The sequence below is a fragment of the Rhipicephalus sanguineus genome, chromosome 4, assembly GCF_013339695.2.
Source record: "Rhipicephalus sanguineus isolate Rsan-2018 chromosome 4, BIME_Rsan_1.4, whole genome shotgun sequence".
NCBI classification, from domain to species: Eukaryota; Metazoa; Arthropoda; class Arachnida; order Ixodida; family Ixodidae; genus Rhipicephalus; species Rhipicephalus sanguineus.
The window spans coordinates 105,144,900-105,169,407 of NC_051179.1; the positions used below are offsets into that span (position 1 = coordinate 105,144,900).

The 24,508-nt window shown below is 47.7% G+C and overlaps 1 pseudogene; it reads right to left on the bottom strand.

Annotated features, from left to right (window-relative positions):
* Positions 1-15,264: 15,264 nt before the first annotated feature.
* LOC119391469 (clustered mitochondria protein homolog) lies at positions 15,265-24,245 on the bottom strand (annotated as a pseudogene).
* Between the last annotated feature and the right edge of the window lie 263 nt (positions 24,246-24,508).

The window sequence follows — 24,508 nt, forward strand, 5'->3', positions numbered from 1 at the left end:
GCTTCGCGATTGTAGTAGATCACTTTGTTTTAAGATTGCGCGCAGGACGCGAATTGTCTAGATTATTCCAGAGCTTGCGCGACCACCAGTGATAATTGACTGGAAAGTTCGATGCGTGATGTATAAAAGACGGCGCGTCCCAGCCATGAGCAGTTTTATCGACGGCCGACGCCCTGTTCGCCGCTATCAGTGTACAGCGTGTATTGCTGTAGTTTGTTTTGTTTTTTTTTTTTTCATTTCCCGGCCACAAGTTCAGCAAATAAACAGTTTCATCTTGAACACACCGGTGCTGTCTTCGTCGACGTCACGACCACTTGACAATATTGACAATATCATCTCGAGTCTCCGCAAATAAGACAATACCGTAGTATTAAAGCCCCTTTGTCTAGAAAGTAGCGACACTCTCCTCCGAGCGCGCGTTTTCCTCCTCAATTCTCCTCGGATTTCTCCCCTCCCCTGGCCGGCGCGCTGCGCACGGCACGCTGAAAACCCCACTGACTCGCCGCAGCCGCATTAGAATCACTGCGCCCGCTTGTTTAATCGGCCCCTTGAAGCATTAAATGAGAACCTGTCTCTTAAGCAATAGTCATGACGAAAGTGCGCTTCCGATAGAACAAAGTGACAAATATAATTTTTAAGACGCTTACAAATACAAATGAGCGCTTTGAAAAAAAATGAGCATACCAATTGGCGGCTGAGCGGTTTACCTCTCCGTCGCCGCCTCGGCTGTCCGTAACGCGGAGGTGTATTTAGCGCATACAATGTACAGCATAAAGTATAGGCGAGAATTTTTTTTCATAATTCTGGTCTTGATGAGCTCAAAGAAGGCAGCGAAGAAGGAATGTGGTGGTTTACTTAAACTGAATTGGGCCAAATGAGTGGACCCGAAACCTTTTCGTGTCAATGCCGCTGTCAGACACGCACGCACACGATACAGGCACGCAGGCACACACACGCTCATACACGCGTGATAAAGACGCACATACATACACACGCACGCATATACACACGAGATAAAGTCGCACATACACACACGCACATACATACACACGCGATACAGACACGCACGCACATACACACGCGATATAGATACGCACATACACACGCGCGTACACACGTGATACAGACACATGTGCGTGCATATGCGAACAGACACGCACGCACTTACATAAACATGCGCATACACACGCGATATAGACAGGCACGCACATACGTACATATACACGCGCATACAGAAGCGATACAGACGCGCACGCACATGCATATTCAGACGCGATACACGCATGCACATATACATATACTACACACGCGATGCAGACACGCACACACATACATTCATATAGACGGGATACACGCAGGCACATACATACACATGCGATACAGACACACGCACAAACACAGCGATACAGACACGCACGCGCATGCACAAGTGATACACGCACGCACGCGCATGCACATGTGATACATGCACATACATAGACACGCGATACAGGCACGCACGCACATACATACACGTGCGCGAATACACACAAACGCATGTACGCGCAGGCGCACACATACACACACACATACGTGCGTACACGCACAAACACGCGCGAAGACACCTACACAAACGCACGCACATGCACTCACACGTTAACACGTGCGCACGCGCACATACAAACGCAGGCGCACATATGCACACATAACACGCATACACCTGCACACACGCCTGGAGGGCTCATGGCGTGCGTCAGCAACTGAAAGCGCGCGAAGTTTGCTTGCGCTCGCTTCTCGTGACGTCAGGGTCACCTGACTGGGAGGTATTGGAGGCGAGATCGAGCAGAGTCGGCACCTAGCGGCGAGCGGACGAAACCCCGCGGTGTGGATGGGTCCTTGCGTCGTCTGCTAGCCACACCGTGTTCGCATGGGTGCGTACGTCACGCGCGTCCTTAGATTACAGCTTATTCCGCTTTTCTAGGAGAGCATCAAATCCTTTTACGTATGCCTACACAACATACATAAGCATTTCGCCTTACGAGAATTGTATGCATTCTAATAAGTAAGTACACGCCCGTGTCGGTATGGCGCTAGGTCTAACCATCGTACCGTCCATTCGACAAAATCATTTCAATGCGGGTACCGCTCTCTCGTTCAAGGACGTCACATAGTTCATTCGGCGTCGTCCTAAACGAAAGAAGAAGTACTAAATGTCGAGGTGTGAATGCAGAATTTTAGCGACACTATCTCGTTGGCGATTTGGAAATCCTTGTGATACCGCAAAGCATGAACTAGCGTCTGCAGAGGATGGTTAGCGGTAAAAGAGACCTGAAGCCACGCATTTCTACAGCAGTATACGCGTATTCACGCAAACAGAAAAACAGAGTGCACAAAGTTCTACTTCATCTAATTACGCAGAAATACAGGCTCTCTTTCTTTGTAGCCGCTAGAGCAAGAAGTAAATACTTCATTGGCTCAGTCGCGCAGCACTGTTTGTATTGTTGTATAGGCAAAACACAATTTAAACACGTGCAAATAAAGCAACAAAAAACATCGAGCACTGCGCAAAACACGAATGTGACTGAGGGCCAGTACCCCATTGATTGGTGCATTGCACTTCTCTCACAATTAATAGGTAAGTTAGCAGGATTGCGTGCATTGATGTGGCAATGGAGGGCGCATACATCACCATTAGGCTGCACTCAAAGCGCTTTACTCGTCAACAATCGACTCAAACCGCCTACAGCGAAGCGCCGCTGCGTACATTTGTATACGCACCGCCGACCGCCTATCCACACAAACGCAGCGAAGGTGCTGCCACCTATAGCCCGATCTCGCGGCGAATCGCGCGTCGCAGACATTCAGCGTTGCGGATGCGCCGGCTCCGCGAAAGAAAGGGTGAAGAAAGAGGAGGTTGACGGCGCGGCGAGGGTGAGGCGGCGTGGATAAAGGAGCGCCGCTACTTTCCAACATCAAGGGGCTTTACATAGTCTACTCGCACAGCGCCACCACGCAGCAGCGGCGAGCGGAGGCGGTGCGCGTGCTCGACGGCCCGAGGAGAGCGTTCGCCTAGGCACTGAAAAAAGAGAGGCGCTGGTCTGAGCGCTTTCTAATGGTGGGCCTTTAAAACACTCACTCGTTGCGCAATTCACATTCCACGAAATACAAAACCTCTAAAAACGTCTCGAAACCGCTATAGACGTCTTGGTCTACGAGAACACCTACAACAGACTTTTTTTTTAATATAACATTTGCGCCTCAAATGTGCATACCTGAACATTGATTTCTCAAGACCCAAAAATGCTTGGTACTTATATTGCGTGAAAAACGGATTGGATGTAGCGAGGACATCAAAAGACCTCGCTGCCACGTCCATGACAGCTGGCATCACAGATCATGTCATCGTAAGAGACATCCAGGATTTCCACCAGCTGTACTTCACACTTCACTACACTTAGACCCCTCGTAAACACGATCACAAACGGATCCGATTAACAAGTCCGGTCCAGCTGCTGGTGCTCACTGAGCACGGTGATGATGACCTTGTTCAAGAACTGTCAAGAACCCTTTCTACACATACACATGGGTTCGTGAAACGTGCGTGCGTTCTCCGTCATAATGGACAAGTATAAGCATTACAACTGTAACTGTGACTGTAACGCACGTGCAATGCGCCTGCGCGTGCCATTTGGCTGTGTATATATCTAGGGAAACTTTCCTGAATGAAGCTCATTTGCGACTTACGCCTGTCCTGTGGGTCTCTGTTCCTTCTTTGTCCTGTTCGGGTTTGCGCTATCCAGTATTGATGAATGTAAGCACTGCATATCAGCTTACCGCGGGTGGTGTTGGTAATACCCATGTGTCTGTTGCCATCGCTACGCAACTGTAAACAACTGGTTATATAATAGATATGCGACTCTTCAACATGTGAGTGTGCGTATACCACTTCCGCATTTCTCTAGCGTCATTCCGTAACGTTTCGTTCAATGTGAAAAATTACGCCACAGTCACCATCCCGCGCATGCTTCGCATAACATCGATTCCCACGGTACGTGGGATCTGCCAATTTTTTTTGCACCATCGCTTCCTGCCATTTATCACTGTATAGGCTGCCTTGCCAGATAACGGCTAGCTGAAGCAGTGTTCCAAATATTAACATATTGAGCAGCATTGCAGGTATAGTGTAACAAATATTTAAGCAAAACGACGTTCCAGGAATAACGTGGATTCACTTGCATGACCCTGCACTGAAGAGGAACATTGTTCCAGGTATAATTACCTGGATCACAGTTTTTCTCACTTGTTTGTCCAGTTCAACGCAACAACATTCCACATATTTAACTTTTCATCGAGTTCTCTTATTTGTTACTCCTAGATAGTAGGAAACTTTTCGCAAAAGAGTTCCTCTTATTAAGCGGACCTTATGTGTAACCAGATTAAGAATGCAGTAAACATGTGTAGCAAAAGGCTTATAACGGTGCAAGAAAGCTGTAGTAACTACTGGAGCACTGCACGGGCCCGGGCCGACCAGAAAGCCCAGGCCCGACCCGGCCCGCGGCCCGGGCCGGACCCAGGCTTGAGGCCACGGGTCGGGCCGGGCCGGTCTAAGTCGGGCCTTCGAGTACACGCGAACGTTATGCATTGCATGGTCTACGGCATTCTGTGCCAAGCTGAAGTGACACGCGCAAAGAGGTGGCTCTTTGTAAAGCTTAGCAAAGAAAATAGAAAAACAGTTGAAGTTCTATTTTTTGTCACCAGTATAGATATATTATATCTATACTGTTGCGTACATTTTATGCTGTGTGCTCATGAATTCGAGAATTCATATATATATATATATATATATATATATATATATATATATATATATATATATATATATATATATATATATATATATATATATATATATATATATATATATATATATATATATATATATATATATATATATAAAGAGAAAGTCACAGTTAAAAACATAACATTTATTCTGAGCTTTCGGCCGGGGACCGGACATTGCGTTCGGATTTAAGTACAGATTCTCGCAATACAGACACGTGCACACACAGTCGCAATTCGTTGGAACGGGACAAGGGGAGGGGCCAGAACAACAAGGACAGCAAAAAAAGAAAAAGTGAGAGAGGGAGAGACATATACTGACATACAGAGTGTCGCAATTTGTTAGAACTTGACAAGAGGCGGGGTCAGAACACACAAACAAACACGAAATAAATAGCAAATAGACAAGGCGAAAGAAACAGGGCTACGTGTGCGGTTCAGGGGGAAAAAAAGAAGTTAACGAGTGACAAAGGCAAGAACGCGATTACCGAACTAAAAGGGGATATCCATACACTTCGGGATGAAAGGGAAATATGGTCACGGACGCCGGATGTCAGCGCACAGGGGTGTGTGTCTTTGTTCAGCGTGTTATCTTGTAGAAGCGCGCCGAATGCGTGCCAACGTTTTGCGTGCCCACCCGTGCACCTGAGGAATGGGGTTCGGTGTGGCTATTGAAGTCGACCGCTTACCTCGAAGGCCTCGCAGGCGCTGGCGGCACTCATCAAGGACCGCCCGCAAAGTCACAGATGCGGCTCGCCGGTGCACAATATTGAGAACAGATGCAGGATATAATAGGACTTTTTGGGGGCCTTGTTGCATATGACAAAAATTACCTAGTGTTTGTTCCTTGTGTACCTTCCTTGTGTGCTGTGTTTGTATTGCGCCAAGCAATTCTTACAAGGTACACGGAGGAAGGAGCACGCACGCCGATTCACAAAGGAATGATAATGAAATGACGAAAATAATATTAATGAAGGAAATATGTGACTTTCTACACCCATACCCGTATACGTACACTACAGAAATGAAAGGGATATGCATTCTTCAAATTCTGCATTCCGAAGTTTTAAATGCGAAGCATATTTCTTAGCTGCGGCATGTCCCGCGTGCTCGTCGGCGTCCGCACTCAGACTACGCACTCTCCACACTCCGCACTCACTCTCAACTTCTCTCGTACCACCTGCTTGCGCTTCTCCTACGTTCTCGCTTCTGCTCTCGCGGCGCATGCACACGCGCTTCGGGCAGGGTCACCGGGGAGACAGGGGATTGGAATGCAAGGTAAACGAACTCGTCGGACGGGTTGGTTGGCCGGCGGCTTGTGACGTCAAATTCTTGCGCGCAGGCCTAAAAAGTTCTAGGAGGTGTCGGCCGAGCGCTGCGCGCGTTCAGTTCAGCGCTTGCTTCGGGTCACTCCGCTTGACTCCGTTGATGCTTCCGATGAAGTGTGATGGCCCGATGAAGTGTGATGGAAGCAACAGTCCCGTCAGTTAGTGGGTTGGCGCAAGCAAGCGTCAGCATCAGACACACATCGACGAGGCCATGGGTGACTACCAAAAGCAATACGCAGACACATAGGCGTATCTACCCGGGGGGGGGGGGGGGGGGGGCAAGGGGGGCGCTAGCCCCCCCACTAAAAAATGTTAGGGGGGCGGAGCCCCCCTCCCCTACTTTCGACAATCGGCTGCAGACTGGGAAACTAACAAGTCAGGCAACGTTTTGCTTCAACGCAGGAATAACGTAATTATGTAATAAAATTTGTCCTACGATTCAGCTGTGATTTGGGAGAATAGACTGTTGGGCGAGTTGGCAATTCATGATGAATGAAAATAGCGCGAAGAAACGTAGGACGAGACAAAGAAGCGCATACTAACAGTTGTTGGTATGCGCTTCTGCTTCGTCTCGTCCTACGTTTTTTCGCGCTATCTTCATTCATCAGCTGTGACGACTGTCCTCCGTGTGTCATGACCACGCACTGTATAGGCTACCTGCGGTGCAGGCTGCCTATTCCACGCTTTCGCGTCTTGCGCTCGAGATTTACGGAGGAGGCTATCGCTCAGTTGGGGCTCTATAACATTGCAGCAATCTGTCATGATTTTATTTTCTTCTGCCTGCCCTGAAATTTACGTAATCGGCGGCGCATATACGGGCGGGAACCAGCAAATGTTTTATAGCCCGATCAAACGCTCTCTCTTTTTAGGAAATTTAGTTTCTTTGAAGACGATTAGCATCGCCACTGCTCCATATCCAAGCTGTTGTGAGTTGATGAGTGTGCAGAAGTACGTGTCGAGTATTTTAATTGTACCTAGCCGAGAGACCTATGATTCCCACTTTAGTCTCCGATTAACCTGTTTCACCTTGCTTATCATATGATTAACCTGCTTCACCTTGCCTGCAGAGGTCGCGGCAGCTTGTAGCAAGGCAGTGGAGTCGAGCACGTTGAAAAGCCCAGCTTTCAAGTTTCCCCTGTAGCTTGATCTTTCTCTCCTGGGAGATGATCAGCGTCCACGGTTTTCTGGACTAAGAAGGCTGCCCACCTGCAAAGGATTGTGTCTGTTCCTAATAATGTTTATTTCTCTCTCTACCTCTCTGTCAGCAACGATGAGTTCACAGAGAGTTGTATACGCGCAAAAAACAGCTCAACATCGTTATAGTACTACTGAGAGTATCTATTATACACATATGAATCCATCTCTCCCACTGCTATAAGTAACCGCTGCCAATGTGATTGGCGGGCAGCCTTCTTTAATTACGTTCAGAAAAAAGACACTGTCTGGCTATTCCAAAAAACATGGTTGATCCCTCTGTCATAGGAATCGGTATAACACAAAAGTAAAACATGTTTTCACAGACGTAGTTGAGCGTTGGTTGTGGATTGTTTCGTCCCGAGGGCGAAGGAATGAATGCTATAGCAACAAGTTGTAATGTCACGTGAAGAACGGCAAGCAGCTCGAAACTTGCAACGCGCTGCTCAAGCAGAAAGGACGCACGGAACGAACATACACAGTATGAGCGCGAACTAACAACTGTCACAGCTCGACTGTTAAAGCGCGCTGGTCAAATACAAAGGCGGACGCACGAAACGAACGCACAAGTATACACAGGATGAGCGCGAACTGTCACAGTTGTAACTTATTTGTTTGTGAGCAGCGCGCTCCTTTCGCAGAAGTTGCCGCTGCAGTGAGCGAAGCGACCTTCGTGCTCTCTGTAACTTCCGCGCAAACTTGCGGTGACAGCGCAAGACGTACAAGATAAGCGCGCGCACTGGAGCGACCACGCCCTGTAGAGGCGCCCGCTCATCTCAACGCGTGAGGCGACGCGCGCCGTTCCGCCGTTCTAGAGTCACTGTATATGCTACCTTTAATGGTAGCATATACAGTAACTCTACGCCGTTCGAGCCCTTCGCGCCATCTCGCTAGTGATAACGAAAACAAGCTGATGTACCGCGATCTCTGAGTACAGCCACCGGCAAATGGTGTACATAAACAGCATGCCGTTAGTATGTCGAAGAACGTGCCGTCTGTGGCGGAGTCGTTTCGCGCTGCGCGCTGGGGATCGAGGGGTCGTAAGTTCGACTCCCGGTGACGGAACTTTTTCTTCTACTTTTTTCTTTGCCATATGTTAGTCTTTATATTTTATAACGTCATATCCGTGACGGAAATGCGTCAGTGGAGCCGTGGTGGACCCCAGCATAAAACACCTTCGTGTTAAATAAAATATTGTTCAGTACGGTAATACGCTGCTTTTTGTGCACACTTCATTTGAACGCCGCGAGTTATCGCATATTTGTGCCGTCGTCTAACAAGGAGGCGATTTTATGACACACTGAAAATTTTGGACGAACAGGAAAGAACCAATAATACGCCGTATTGTAAATAGTCTTGTATTATTTTTTTTTTTTACGCAGTCATGCGTAATTGATAAGTACGCGGTGGATCACTTACGTGGTATTTGTTGGGGCGTGTTACGAGCAGGTGCTGTGAGCATGACCCAGAAAATTTCGACCAATCATAAGCATCTAAAGACCCAAACGGAAGGAGACAATGCGGGGTAGTTTAACGCTATAATCGCCCACACTTTTTCAAAGAAAATATGAGCTTACACGGTTTGCGTAGGCTATCTACTTGGAGGAGCCGGCTGAGGATGAGTAAAAGGCCACTTCACCGCTTTCCCGTCAACCCCCCACCCAAACTGGGAAAAGTAGGAGGAAGGAACGACACCTAGTATATAAATTCGTGGTCATTTATAATCCTATAACTATACACAACCAGCTCAGTGTGGTTTGCTTAAGTATTAATCGACTAAACTTGGTCTTCTTCTTAAGAAAGACTTCATATTAGAGGGATCTAACAGTAAAGAAATTGACACTCGGCTTATCCTGAAGACTTCTGCGAAGTACCTTGCTACTGTATCTACAACGCCAAACTAAGACTGGGAAGTTTGCAGATGGAAGGCTCAGATGAAGAACAGGTTAAATGTGGCTGGCTGTACTTTTTGAACTTCACGGTAATATTTCAAAAATGTTAATAAACGCTGCGGTGTTGCCGCGGTATAGGACGGCCCAGCCTGTACAATCTGTTTGTGCAGAGTCTTCCTTGATTTAAAACGAACAGTTTTGAAAAGCAAATCATCTAATCATCTCCATCAATATAAAAAATCACGTCCAATTCAGAAAAAATGTAGTTATCTCTCTCTGTCTCTCTCTCTACTTGTATACATATGTGTATATGTACGGCGGACAGACTGAGAGACACCAGCCCCCCCACTCGCGAACGAGTTGATACGCCGCTGCGCAGACACACATCCTTTCATGCTCATTGGCGACTTTAATGTCAACGTCATAAAGAGCAATTGGATAGTTGAGTACGTGTCATATCACACCACTCGCTGCAAGACGTATCACACGACGACCGAAAACAACAGCCAACTACCATTCACGGCACATGCATTGATCACGTCTTTACCAATTTCAAGATCCACCCACTGCACCAAGATCCCCTCACGGTTCACTTCAGCGACCACAAAGCCATCCTCTTCAAAGAAAAGTGCACACCTCAAGCACTAGACGCTGCTCAATAAAGACCTTCGTTAACCGTTTCACCTTCGTCTACGCAATTAAAACAACGGAACCCCCCCCCCCCCCCGGTGGCGGCGGTCCTGTTTTTCAGATTTCTTAATCGCGTCTTTGCTTAGCTGTTGACATTTGGAGGTGAAATCGGCCTAAACCGGAGAGACTGGCTGTATGGTATGCCGAGTTTACAGTGCTGGACGTGGTTGCTGCTAAAGTGGAGGTACTGCTGTCGCTCCGTTGGTTTTCTAAACACTGTGGTCACGAGGTTATTGTCCGCTATTTTCACTGAAACGTCAAGGAAGTTAATGGTAGATGCCGAATATTCATGAGAGAATGAAAAACTCTCGTGGGCGTTGTTGAAATCACTGATGAAGTCTATGAGTTTCTTTTCTCCGTGGCACCAAATGAGAAAGTTGTCATCGATGAACCTTCGATAAAAAAAAGGGGTGGAATGGGGTGCTGTTGAAAAATTGAGATTCCAATGCGCCCATAAAAATATTGGCATAGTCGGGGCCTATCTTTAGTGCGTGTTATTGAACTCAAAGTTGTTCATCTCCAGAACGATCTTCTGAACTGTACCGAGAGTTTTACCGTGAATTGAACTGCTCTGGCGGAATCTTCGTATGCCTGAATAATAGATTTAATGCCGTCCGAATGAGGGATATTTGTGTACAGAGAGGCGACGTCAAGCGTAACCAGCAGACTATCTTGAGGTATAATTAGATCCATAATATCAGCCAGAAAATGGTTGGTGTCTTTGACATAGGAAGGTAATGTTGGGTGAATGTCTTTGATTAGGCTGTCGATAAAACTGGATATTGGTTCAGTTATCGTTCCTATGCCGGAGATGATGGGTCTCCCTGGATTGCCTGCTTTGTGTATTTTGGGTAACATGTAAAATTTTCCAGGAACTGGACTTAAAGCTTGAAGTGACGCTGCTGTTTTTCCGCTAATCTTTTTCTTTTTCACAAGTGTCGCCAATGTCTGGCGGACTTCGTTCTTGAAATGAGCCATGTGATCGGTATCAGTTAACTGATTAACTGATACCGATCACTGCTGGTCAGACTGCTGGTCATGAACACGCGCGCCCTGGATAAGTTTAGTAATGAACGCCCGGGCCGGGCTCAGGCTGGGTACGGTCATGAACGCTCGGGCCCGGGCCAGGCCCGGGTCGAAAAATCAGGCCCGTGCAGTGCTCTAGTAACTACTATACAGTTACTACCTATTTGCTTGCCGTTACGAACTCTTATTTTTTCAAAAGGGACTGTCTACCGTCCTCCATCGCTTTTCTGTTTTGTACGCAGGGGCGGCGCCAGTGGGGGGTTAGGGGGGGCTCCAGCCCCCCCAAAATTTACGCCTGCCCCCCCTTTGCCCCCCCAAGAGCAAGCATAGTCAAAATACAATGCATATGTTTCCAGCCTCTCTGCCCCCCCTGAAGGAACCCACTTGTCGTGGGTGCCCCCCCAGTAAAAAAACCCTGGCGCCGCCCCTGTTTGTACGGCAATAGAAAGCGTACCGTCTGAAGTGTCCAACCTTGCAGCGGTTTCTCTGGAAAGTGAGTAGAAGCTTTTAAAACAGAATTTTTCGATCTGCGTTCGGTCTTCTTCCATTGGCGTGGAACATGCCCGCAACACTGGTTGGTGGACGTGATGACGATTGTAGTGCCGGTAAAAATTAAAACCGAAAGCACATGTGATTTCTGTAGGATTACTTTATTTTCGCTGAACACCATTGTAATGAATGTAACAGTCGTTTTCAGCGCGCTAGCGGTCAAATGAAGCCTTATTATACAATTACAGAACACTTGTTTTGCTGTAATCGCAGTCTATGCGTTTATTTTAGCACTGCTCGCAATCCAAGCTAAGTCGATTCATCAGAAAGAGAAATAAATGCGCGCCTTCACAGCGCAGCACATGTGAGACATCCTAATAACAATGAAGCGACACAGTACGACCAGCGCGAAGAGCCGCATGGCGTAGCGCATGAGTTGAAGCAGACGAAATCGAAGACGGCGCCGCAAGCAGTGCCACCGGGCGTCTTTTTGTATGCGTGAGAAAAAAAAAGCAAAAAATTACTCTCTGACGCAACCGAAAGGTGCCTCAAGTGCGTAAAATACAATTTCAAGTTATATATGTTTGTTTTTAAGCAAAATGAGTCTACCTGCGAGGATTTCTTGTCATACCAGTAGATTGAGCCACATCGCCGTTGGGTGACGCTAGCGGTCATTCTTTCACGATTTTTAACATCAAATTAAAAATATAATTCCTTTTTTTATGGGGCAAACGCACGCTCGTTGCCGCCGATGTGACGAACGATCTTCTCATATTCACCACAATCAGAAAATCTTTTCCGAGCGGTAGACAAGGAGTGCCGTGTATGTCGACAGCGCTTGCCAAACACCGTTGGAGCTTTAGTGAGCTAAAAAGTTAATTCCAACACCCTTTTTCCATATTACTTGGAGCACTTCGCCGCTTATGTAGTCTAGTGGTTTAACTTGAAGCGCCCGGCGAACAAATTCCAGTGTCTTTCGTACGCCGAGTGGAAAAAATTAAAGTCTGGTGACAAGGACGTGAAATTTATTCCCATAAAACATTGAAGCCGTCGGCAGGGCGGGTTTTATCGCATACTGGCGTGCAGCGTTAAATCCATCGTCGTCACTGACGCGCAGCTAAACGAATATTGTGTCCATAATATAAATGGCAACCCAATTCGCGCTTTCGCATAGAATGCCTTGAAGGCTTTTGGCTAGCGTCATGAAAGATGCCAACGCCTTGAGACGCCCAGTCACATATGTACTGATGGTAAACATGACTGAACACAACGCTGCATATTCGGTCCTCACGCCCTTGAGGGAGTCAATGCCAATGGATATCACACCGTTCTTTATACGTCACTCACGACGTTCGCTGCGTACATGAGCTTTGTCAACCGAAGCTTCCACGAGCTTTGTCTTGACAAAGTTGTACAGGAGGACCATAACGGAGCTCCCTTTTATGGCGCTGTTCGGCTGCTCGGACCCTCCTTCTGGTTTTTCGATTGCCGTTAGGTCAGGGTATATAGAGGTCCGGAGCGTAGGAGCAGCTGTGCAGCGTTCAGCTGGATCCGATGATGTTCGTTTCATCTTTTCGGCTTCACCAATACGATCGCATTGTGGATCGCTTGCTTCTTCTCTCTTCCTCTTCTTTTCAAGGCTTGAGTCTGGCGTCCTAGCTGCATCAGAACGCTTGTTCACTACGGTGATGTTGAGGATGCCGTAGTTGATTATCGGATCGCTTGCCAGGCTGTTCATCATCTTTTCAAGGCTTGAGTCTGGCGTCCTAGCTGCATCAGAACCTTTGTTGATTTTGAGGATGCCGTAGTTGATTATCGGATCGCTTGCCAGGCTGTTCATCATCTTTTCAAGGCTTGAGTCTGGCGTCCTAGCTGCATCAGAACCTTTGTTGATTTTGAGGATACCGTAGTTGATTATCGGATCGCTTGCCAGGCTGTTCATCTTCTTTTGAAGGCTTGAGTCTGGCATCCAAGCTGCATCAGAACCTGTGTACGCTACGGTGATGTTGAGGATGCCGTAGTTGATTATCGGATCGCTTGCCCCTTCTCTGTTCTTCTTCTTTTGAAGGCTTGAGTCTGGCTTCTTAGCTGCATCAGAATTTTTGTTCACTATGGTGATGTTGAGGATGCCGTAGTTGATTACGCTGAAGTGGCTCCCGCCCGCAAGCTTTCGGAGTTGTGACATGATGGCTTGGCAGGCGCTAGACGAGTGCCTTTTGGCTGATGCTTGAGCTCGAACTCCCGCGTGACTCTCGACGTCGCCTTGCTGTCGATCGGCCGTCGACAAGGCTAGCCGCGCCTCGGCAAAACGACGCACACGCGGCTACGGGCGTAGCCTGCGCATTGCTTGCTTGCTTGCTTGTACCTGAGGTATGGCTCGTACCCACTACGGGAGACTGGGCAAGAAGCCGGCGCCTCGTGATTGGTTGGCTCCTAGAGCAATGGCTCAACCCACTGCGGGGGATCGTGCGGCAGTAGTTGTTGTTGTTGTCCCCTCCTCATGGCACATACCCAATGGAGGGGATCGGTCGAATAGTTGGTGAATTCTTCCTATATTTTCTGCATGGTGTAACTCCTTGGTACGCTATTTCTTTTTAATTATTGAATTGAAGTGCCAGTTATGAGTAATGAAAAATTTTTGCCCATGGAATTTAGCAAGAGATTCTTTTAGTACGATTTGCCACTGCTCGCATGACTGCTCGCACCAGCAACGTCGTCTTCTTCCATTGACGTTCTTCCGTCAAGACGAACTGGCGTAGCAGACGAACTGTCAGTGCGGCGCCCGCCGCACCCGCTCTCGCGCGCCGCCTACGTCACAATTTTGCGTCGTCACGTGGCCAGCAGTGTTTACCCGGCCTCCGGAAGCAATGCTGCCTAGCTCGATGCTCTTTGAAACCGAAACTGCGACTGGGCGCTCTAAAAACGTCTCTAAATAACCGTCGCGCACTCGAGGTTTGCAGCCGTGATAAGTGGATCATAAGCTATCTATTGCAACAAAAAAAAAACAAGGTGCAAAATTTTTGCGTCAGTGCTCCTTTAAAGGGGCCTTGCAACACTTTTTCAGCATGGTCAGAAAACCCTGCCATTCGATTGCCAAGGCTCCTGAGAGCATGCGAGCCAAACATTATAGTGCAGCATGCCGCCTAGAATTTACAGTTAATTTTTAAAGCCCGCTAGAAATAGTTCCCTCTTCTTTCTGCAAATGATGCCATAAACCCACATGACCGCTCTGTATGCCCAAATTCATGGCCATTGGCCGATTTGAGCATTGTGGGCTGCATAACTACCGAAGCCGCCACGCGCCCATGCGATCACATTGAAAGTAAGCTGCGCATTCTAAGAAAAAAGAAAAAGTACTTAAAGTCCTGATGCGCGCGACGTAACTTCTTTCCCTCATGCCATCCCTCCCTACGTAGCTTCAAGCGCGATTGTTGGGACGAGAGAAGAGAGAAGGCAATTACAGCGTGCGCCAAACCTGTAACTGCGCTTGTCAGTCAGTCAGTCAAGAACTTTATTCATCGGTCCTGAGGAGTTTAGGCCGCCGGGGGATCCAGGGGGGACACCCTAGCAGCCGCTACCGTAGGCGACGCCCGAGTCGGGGCGGGAACGTGATGGCGTTCCGCCAGTTCTTGGGCCCTAATTGACGGATTCTAAAAATTTTTGCGGCGGTCGATTCGTGAGGCAATAAACTCCTTTAATGAAACCATTTGATGGTTACTTAGAAAAGTGTTGCAAGGTCCCTTTCATTTTTTCACTGATTCTTAAATGGGGTTCAAAGCAACCAATGACCATGTATACTATGGAAGGTACACAAGCAAGCATGCCACTTACGCAATGTTGAGCTTGAGGGCATTCTCGAGGAACCTTAGGGACAAGTCGTACTCTCCGACAGCGTGCAGAATGAGGCCTATATTGCTCTGCAAACAGAAAAAACAACAACAAAAAATAAACTCGCGTCAAACTATAAGCTTCCAAGTGAATGTTATATAATTCAATGGCAGCACCTGTGTCAAATTTGATGAATTATTTCGTGACACAGTGGACTGAATTTGAAGAGAGTGTAGAACGGCGTCCAAGCCTTCCACTGATTTATTTATCGAGGCAATCTGCAATCGTCAGCCATGTGTTCACCGTTAATTAAAGAATGGCCGAGACAGTTTGACACATGGCATCGCATTAGTAAACGACTTCTTGGCAGTTGGGTCTTGCATAGCTTGGGACACCGAGTTCATTGCAAAGCTATGGCTGCGTCACGGAATGATTTGTAACACAATTTTAAAAACGAATCTTGCATGCATTCAACATAATGCGACACCGACAGGGATAGAAAAGGCGCCAAGATTTCACGCTCCTGAAGGTGCGAATGCCTAACTGTCAGGTCAACCAAAAAGAGACAGAGATGCAAATGATGAAAAGGAAAAGACAGGGAGTTAGTGAGTTAGTCGGAACTGAAAGATCGGGTTTGCTACCCTTCACCAAAGGTGCAATTTTAAATTCTTCAGCTGCGTTACCTGCCATGTGTCACCCACTACAAGGTTTTTCACAAACTTCACTATTGTGACAGTCAAGCATCTGGGTATCTTGGAACACAAAAGTACACTTACATCAAGCACGGGCATCTCTGGATGGTTCTCCCCACATGCTAGCAACATGAGGTACCTTGCCAGGTATAACAGCTTCAACGTCGTCGTCACTTGCGAGTTGGCAAAGCAGTACAGAGCAAGGTGGGTCTGTAAAAGCAATATCTCCCTTCACAACGAAGAAAACAGCTTTGCCCTCTAGCAGTCTATTCATTCAAATCCAAAAGCTTTCATGGCATTATAAGTGCATGACAAGTATATGTGCTTCTAACAGGTATTTGACCAAGTGAAGTTATTCTCATGCCGAATAAGAAACTACAGAAACTCTACAGCAGGGGTTTTTAAACTTTATGCTGTAAACGGCGTCTTCACGCAAATGAAATGTCTGACATACAAAAAAGCTCGCTTGGCACAGAACACTCGGCACAAGGCTGATGAACAGATGTTGGAGAAGACTTACGTATTCGGTGATGGTGTAGGGATGGTCAATTCCATTCACTCGTTCACTCATGAGCACTGCCTTCTGCTGGTACGCCATTGCCTGTTGGGAGTGACAGAAACATACAGCGCACACAATTGAATGAACTGCGCAACTGTGTTTCAAGTTACATTCACACTGTCCATTTCCTCACCGATCACATCAGCATGTTAACATTCATTAACTATTTAGTAAGATCGTTCTATTTAAAAACAGTAAGCCATTTTTAGACAGCAAATTTCATTACTTGCATTCGTTATTAGCTTATTGCTTATTATTCTCTTCTGTAATACCCGAGCTTTGCAAAAAAAGAAGCTTAGATGTAGCAGTGTCCGAACCCCCCTCCCCAACCCTCTAAAGCCCTCATTTGGGGACTTTAGTGTGATTGATTGATTGATTGGATGCATGAATAGAACAAACGTAAAATCCCTTCTACAGCTATAATGCCACAGCAGCACACCCCAAGCATTCTTTCAAACTTGTGGTGGTGCATCACAGGGCTAAGCAATTAACACAAATAATTTTTTTGTGTGTGTGTGGTCTCTTCCTACATTTTAAAAACTTCTCCGAGTAGTAACAAATGTCACATCTTGATTAGTTGATGCGAAAATAAAGGTTGAGGCATGAGGACTGGCCACAGCAAGGCAATACAGTAGAACCCCACTGATACGTTTTTCACAGGACCGTGAAAAATAGAACGTAAGAGCCGAGAAACAGAAAAGAAATAGGAATTGGAGTAGTGGCAAGAAGCGCACAATGCCCCAGGCGATGCTGCACGATTGTGCAGCGTCGCCTCGCGCATTTGCTGACGCCCGATCAGTACAAGGCATCTCTCAAGCACCTGCAGTGCCAGGTGACTTTTGGCGTCGTCAATGCGCGCATATCTTCGCAACAAATCCAGCGCTGTTGCGGCAGATGAAGCCACTAGCTCCGGCAACTGCTCCACCTCCTCAACTTCGTCATCACTCACGCACGCATCGGCACACTCGGACACGATATCGTCGATGGACAAAGACACGTCGAAGACGCCACGTTTAGGTGCAAAACACAGACCTCGGAGGTTGTGTTCCTGGTGGCGGGACTTCGAAATGCGTCACAGATGTCGCCCTTGCCATTTCTGGCGGCCAATTCGGTCGTCAAGCCACCAAGCGGACTAAACCAAGTTACGTGAAAAGTCAGCATGGCCACCTGGGCAGTCTCGGAAGACCGGGTTGCAACATAGAATGCGGGACCATTCCCGCAGCTGCGATGTAACAGCGGGGTTCCCAATGCATTGGGTCCTACGGGAGCTATGCCGGGGCCGGCCTAAAACGATGTAACAGCCAGAAAAACGCAGCACCCGGGAACGTAACAGCGGCGTTCTGCTGTACGCCTTCTTTTGAACATTTAGCAAGCCCTTTTGCCAGCTGGCTGCGCAAAAGACGAGCAAAAAAGAGAATGCCAAGAGAAAGTAAACGCAGCCCACCTCCAGGTGATCTCCCATGACGTAGCGCAGGCGTGCCAACAGGCGCAGACACTGTGCAATCTCTGGATGCAGGGCACCGTACTAGTTGTTCATCAGGTTCAGGGCCTCGCTGACCAGCTCGTAGCCCTCGCGGAGGTTCTGTATCACCTGTGGCACATACCCGCATAACATGAACTCTGTTATGCGGATATGTGCCAAACGTGACTGAGAGAAAAGGTTTCAACCCATCCCCCCTCCCTGACCTGACCCATTTCATGGCGTCAGTAAAGTTGTATTCACCTCCTCCTTCATGATGTACGCAACAGGTATTTTGAGTTATTCATGTCGTGACCAGTGAATCGTGTTCGTCATACACTGATCTCCTGCTATGCCAATTTTCGTATATTACAAGTTATGGAGACGACCAGCAGAGCGCCCAGACGTAGGCGGATAGATAGATAGATAGATAGATAGATAGATAGATAGATAGATAGATAGATAGATAGATAGATAGATAGATAGATAGATAGATAGCAGGGGCGTAGCCAAGGGGGGGGGTTGGGGGGATTCAAACCCCCCCCCCCGAAAATTTTCAGTTTTGCTTGCGTATATATACACGCGCACATAAACGCACGCACGAACATACATAAAGTATGGTTGAACCCCCCCCCCGAAAAAAATTTCTGGCTACGCCCCTGATAGATAGATAGATAGATAGATAGATAGATAGATAGATAGATAGATAGATAGATAGATAGATAGATAGATAGATAGATAGATAGATAGATAGATAGATAGATAGATAGATAGATAGATAGATAGATAGAAACGGCCAAAGTGCCTGAGGTTCGCTAAGAAATGCTTCGCATTTAATATGTGGCGAGGAGATATCGCCTGTAAGAAGGGTAGTGAAGGCGAGAACTAAACCAATGGAAAAGGCGTCAGGTTATTTGATTCTTCCAACGGACAAACTTTTTACTGCGGTGTCAATGCAGCTATCATAAAGAAGGCGAGCCCGCTTCCTCGGTTTTTCATATTTTTCATTGCGATAACAATTATGTGGACACTATGGACAGGTTTTCACCGTCGCCGTCATCTTCCGGATAAAATCAAGAGTTAACATCGCTCCGCGCATCGTATGTTGTACCCGCAAGCAAAATCTCGCAAGCGCTGGCGAGGACCAGGGCTGAAGCGGAGATGAAACAAGCTGGCCATCTCCGTCGCGCGGAGCGCGCATGCGATAACATCAACGCGCTTGCGAGGCCTGCCGTAGATTGCTCTTCATGCAGAGAGGGAACAACCCGCCCGTCTCTAGCTGGTCGAAGGAGAATGAAGCGACGCCGGCGGGGGACAATGGAGGGGTTCCCGCTTCCCGGCTAGTGAGTGCTCGGGTAGCTGCATGTGCGCAGTCATGACCGAGAAGAGAGGCGTGCCCTGGGGTCCAGACAAGTTAGACCTTATGTGGAGTGTGGAATGCGGGGTGAGTGCTATGAGACGATGCCGCGTGTAAAGACTCGACATGCGTCCTGTGAATCTGTAAAAATTAGAATAACAACTGTGTGAGGAAGGTTTACGGCAGCGTGGGCAATCGCCAGAGCGAAAGCTATCTTAACCCTCAGATATTTTCTTGGTAGGTACGTTAATTGACGCTATGTCGTGACCATTGTTCACCATTGCTCCTACTGTGAAACTGCGAGGTGCCGTGGGAGAAAACAAGGTGCGCCTTCAGTCATAACCATACCGTTTCTGGAAATCTCCAACTCTGCCTCCTTCTTGAGAAGAGGTACCGTTTCTTGGGACAACTGCCCGACCTAGCTCTTACTCAAATCCTGGAGTTCCAACTTCCGGACCTTAATCTCGCGCTCCAGTCTTTTTGTTTCGCTCTCGCATTTTAGAGGACGTTTGTCACTTTCATGCTTGCGCCTCTTTTCCTCATTATCTCGTTCTATGCAGTGGTCCCCCTTTTCACGCTCTCACCTCTTTTCCGTCTCTTCCTGCTGTCTGAGCCGCTCTTCCTTCTTTTGAATGATGAGGTCCCATGCTTTAAAGGGCTCTTCATGATCGGCCACGCAATCATTAAATATGCCTGTATGATTATAAGTTTTCTTGCCAAACCCTTTGTATAAATCCCCAATTCCTCACACAACAGCAACAAGCCCGGCTTCTGCAACTTTCGTAAGTGCATGATAGTTCTGAGTGCTCACTAATCCCCCCAAAAAAAGCTATCCGAAAGTACATAACCTTGAGTCTTTCGGCAAAATTATCTACTAGGTCTAAAACTTAACCCTCATTTAGGACCTGGTTTACTTCAAAGGAAACACCAAGCACACACCATCACGAGATCAATGTCTCGAAACAGCTCTTCTCCGCAGGCCAACCGTTGCTGTCGCATGTACCTTCAAATCCCAGCGCTAATCACCAGTTGTTGCTACCCGGGTTTAGTTCCATCCCATCGTTGCCACTAGTTGCCATCGTTACCTCCTTCCCACCGCTGACGCCAGATGTGCGACTTCACGGTAGCTAGGTCCCGGACTTCGTTTGGTAGCGTGACAGTCTTCGGCTTGAGGAAATGATGCTCGAAAGTCGGGAAAACGAAAATGAACAGCCTTGCTGGCACGTGTTTACACCTATTTACATACCTAAAACATAGGTGTTCAGCTACAAGCGAACTGGATGAGCCTTTAACGCAGGGCTCAGAGCGTCTTATCTCACTCAGCACTATCGTTGTAACTTGTAACCCTTCAGGCTGACTTTTCCTTTGTTGTAGTCAATCACACACATGAAACCACCCACCTGGTACCAGCCAATAGCACACTGTCGACGATGGGTCGTTGCACTTGTTGATGCAGCAAAACTTGCGGTCAGTCACACTCACGTGAGGTCAATCGGGAGAACAGGATGATCGGGCGAGTTCATTCCCCTTCTCAGAAGGGCAGGAAAGCGGTTGCGGCGACCTATAATTCCTCTTGTCGAAACATACGAGACAGGTCGCATCGTAGCATACCAAACCATGCCAAAGCGGCGCCGGCTTTGACGGCCCTTTGCTTCCCTTCGGAGCTCGCAAGATTCTGTTCTCTTTGAGTGGTACTCCCCGCCGTGGAGAGCCAGTTTCCGGGAATTTTCAAGGTGTCTTCAGTCGTGTGAGAACGCCTCGTCAGTCCCCTCTCATAGACAACGCGTCGTCAACGCCAACGACGGTCAGTCATAACCATACCCTCAGTGATGATGTCTAGTTTATGCACACTCCAATTTCTTATGGTATATATTGCCAGTAACATTAAAGGAAGACACCAGACTTATGTCGGTCAATTGAAAGTACATCGACTGCAGTATGGGAGGTACCGATAAAATTTCGAAGCCGTGGGCCACTGTTATCCAAGTTGGCATACGCCAGGATGAGGTGATCACTTGAATTTGATATGCGTGGATATTCAGAGATTATGACTTGCCATCTGCAAACTATAACGCCGTAGGCTTCATAACACCGCAGCCTCTTCGACTTTGAAGAAAAGCATGGGCTTGAACATACCTTGGTGTCTCGCACCTGTTGGGGAGTAGTGGAGACGAGCTGGTTTCCTATTGCAACAGTCCGAATATTGGGTTGGCTCTCGGTAGGTCCCCACCCTATTCATAGTGTTGGGCTTGTCATTCTCAAGGCTAATTATCGAGCAGTGGCTCTTTAGAAAATTGGGGAGGACCGAAACACGTAGAGAAGGTTGTTTCAACTCCACAAACGTGAGACCTGTCGAGCTGCGAAGTATGCAGTGTTTTGAGAGAGATTTCCTTGACGAGGCAGTAGTGGTGCCAAGCCTGAAACTGGACGTGTAGAGAAGTGTGTTTCCGCTCCGCTAACGTCGTCGTAAAACCGCGTCGGAATGCAGATTCTCCTTCCCTACAAGCCCGGTTTCCGTTCCCTACGGCATGCAGGTAAGGGTGTTTCAGCTTCATTAACGTCGTCGGCTATTTGTGGGGCTAACTGTCGCCTTCTTTATGTTTAGTGGACCGGCGGCGAGTAGTGGGATTTACCCAGTTTTGTGCGACATAACCCTTTATGATGGACCGTGTCTACATGAAACATTTTTGTGGCGCGTATACCCGTTTATGACCGTGACTACATGACACACCGCGACGCCATGAGACGCTGACAAACCGAGCCCCTCAAAAATAGTGTTTTAAGGCTTCTGCATCTCTCCATTTGGGAGTCTTCCCAAATGATGTTTATTGAATGCGAAGCATTGCTTAGCGAACCTCAGGCACTTTGGGCGTTTCTATCTACGTATCTATCTATCTATCTATCTAGGCGCGCCTACGTCTGGGCGCTCTCCTGGTCGTCTCCATAACTTATAATGTACCAAAATTGGCATAGCAGGGGATCAGTGTATGACGAACACGATTCACTGGTCATGGCATGAATAACGCAAAATACCTGTCGCGTACGTCATGAAACCCTTTCTCTCAGTCACGTATAGCACATACCCGCATACCAGAGTTTATGTTATGCGGGTATGTGCCACAGGTGATACAAAGTCACAACCAACACAGTAACCGCGAACACACACATTGACACGCAAGGAAAGTGATACTAATAACAATTGTTGGGGTATTATGTCCCAAAACCACGATATGATTCTGACAGACGCCGTTGCGAAGGGCTCTGGAATTTTGACCATCTTGTATTCTTTAAAGTGCGCCGAGATCGCGCAGTACACGGGCATCTATAGCATTTTGCATCTATCGAACTGCGACCGCCGCGGCCGGGATCGAACCCGCAACCTTCGGGTCAGCAGCCGAGCGCCGTAACCGCTACAACTGTGGCGGACACAAGGAAAGTGAGGAAGCTGAAGACAGAACACCGCTAGAAGACGCTCAACTACCCTGCCTGTGTCAATGCTTCCTGTGTCAATGCTTCCTGCAATAAATCCGCTGAGAGAACCAGGCCTCTCATCATTACCGGTGACTTCTACATTGACTTATCAAGACCCAACAACGCCTGGTCCTTATACTGCGTGAACGACTGCTTGAATCTAGACACGGCATCAAAAGACCTTTTTGGCGACGTGCAGTGCAGGAAGCCTCATATATCATTTCATCGTAACAGGCATCCAGGATTTCCGCCAGTTGTGCTATACCTCGCACTTCACTACACTTAGACCCCTCGTAGCCGCAATCACGAACGGATCTGATTAGCAAGTCCGGCTTAGCTGCTCGTGCTCACTGATCACGGTGATGATGACCTTGTTCAAGAACTCTCAAGGACCCCTTCTACACATACACACGAGTTCGTGAAACGCACGTGCATTCTCCGTCATAACGGACAAGTATAAGCATAACAACTGTGACGCAACTGTCATAACTGCATCTGTGACTATAACGTAGTACGTGCAGTGCGCCTGCGCGATCCACTCGGCTTTGTGTATATCCAGAGGAACTTTCCTGAATGAAGCTTAGTTGCGAGTAACGCCTGTCCTGTGCATTTGTGCTTATTCTTTATATGCTGTTCGGATTCGCGCTATCGAGTATTGAAGAATTGAAGCACTACATATCAGCTTACCGCGTCTGGCCTTGGTAACACCCATATTGCTGTTGGCATCGTTACGCAACTTTAAACAACTGGTTTTATAATACATATGCGACTCTTCAGCATATATGAGTGTGTTTATACCACTTCCACATTTCTCTAGCGTCATTCCGTAAACTTTCGCTCAACATGAAAAATTATGCCACAGTCACCATCCCGCGCATGCTTCGCATAACGTCGAATCCCACGGTACGTGGGATCTGCCGAATTTTTTTTTTACTTAGATATTCACGGCCTTGACTGGCCCTTTCGCTTCGCTTCTCTACGTTTGAAGGATACTTATGAGAAAAGCTTGTGCCACGGTCACTTTTGATCAGCATCATCAGCCTCATAGGCGTCCGCGGCGTTTTTCATTAGGGGAGAAATGTCTCGTTGAACCCCCTTCCCGTTGGCCGAATGCAAGGTACAACAGCTCCACAATGAACAAAAAAAAAAAAAATTAACGAAGCTACGACGTGCCTTTTATATTAGCTTACCTTTGGACCGTGGCTTTCCTGAAATAAATATGGGAACTAAACTGTTCTTGGAAGGCCACATCAAGAGCCTTGGGCCGCCATTATCGTCAAAAACCTGCATCGCCCTGCCCTATAATCATTGATGGTACAGGTCCGACCGAGTAAACGTACTGGGGAGACTTTGGGTGCTCCCCTGCTTAGGTGGTTAGTGGGCCGGCTGCCCCCCTGCACCCTCTTGCGCACGCCTGTGATCCTGCTCTTCATCACCGTCATCATCATTTGACTACTCCCACATATACCAGTGCGCCGGTACCAATATCAATGGTGGTGGCTTGCTGGTGGTGTTTTCACCTCCGGCGGCGGCGCGTTAACGCGCGGGGTTCTTCCGGCGGCGTGGCACGATGACAAGGGATGGGGGCTGGGGGGTGTACATTCAAGAGCTGTTGGGAAGAGAAATTTGCCTCTTGTATTTTCAAAAGAAAATGTTTCACCGAAAGGGCGAAGCAGTGAATACGACAGCTTTCAATGTCTTGATG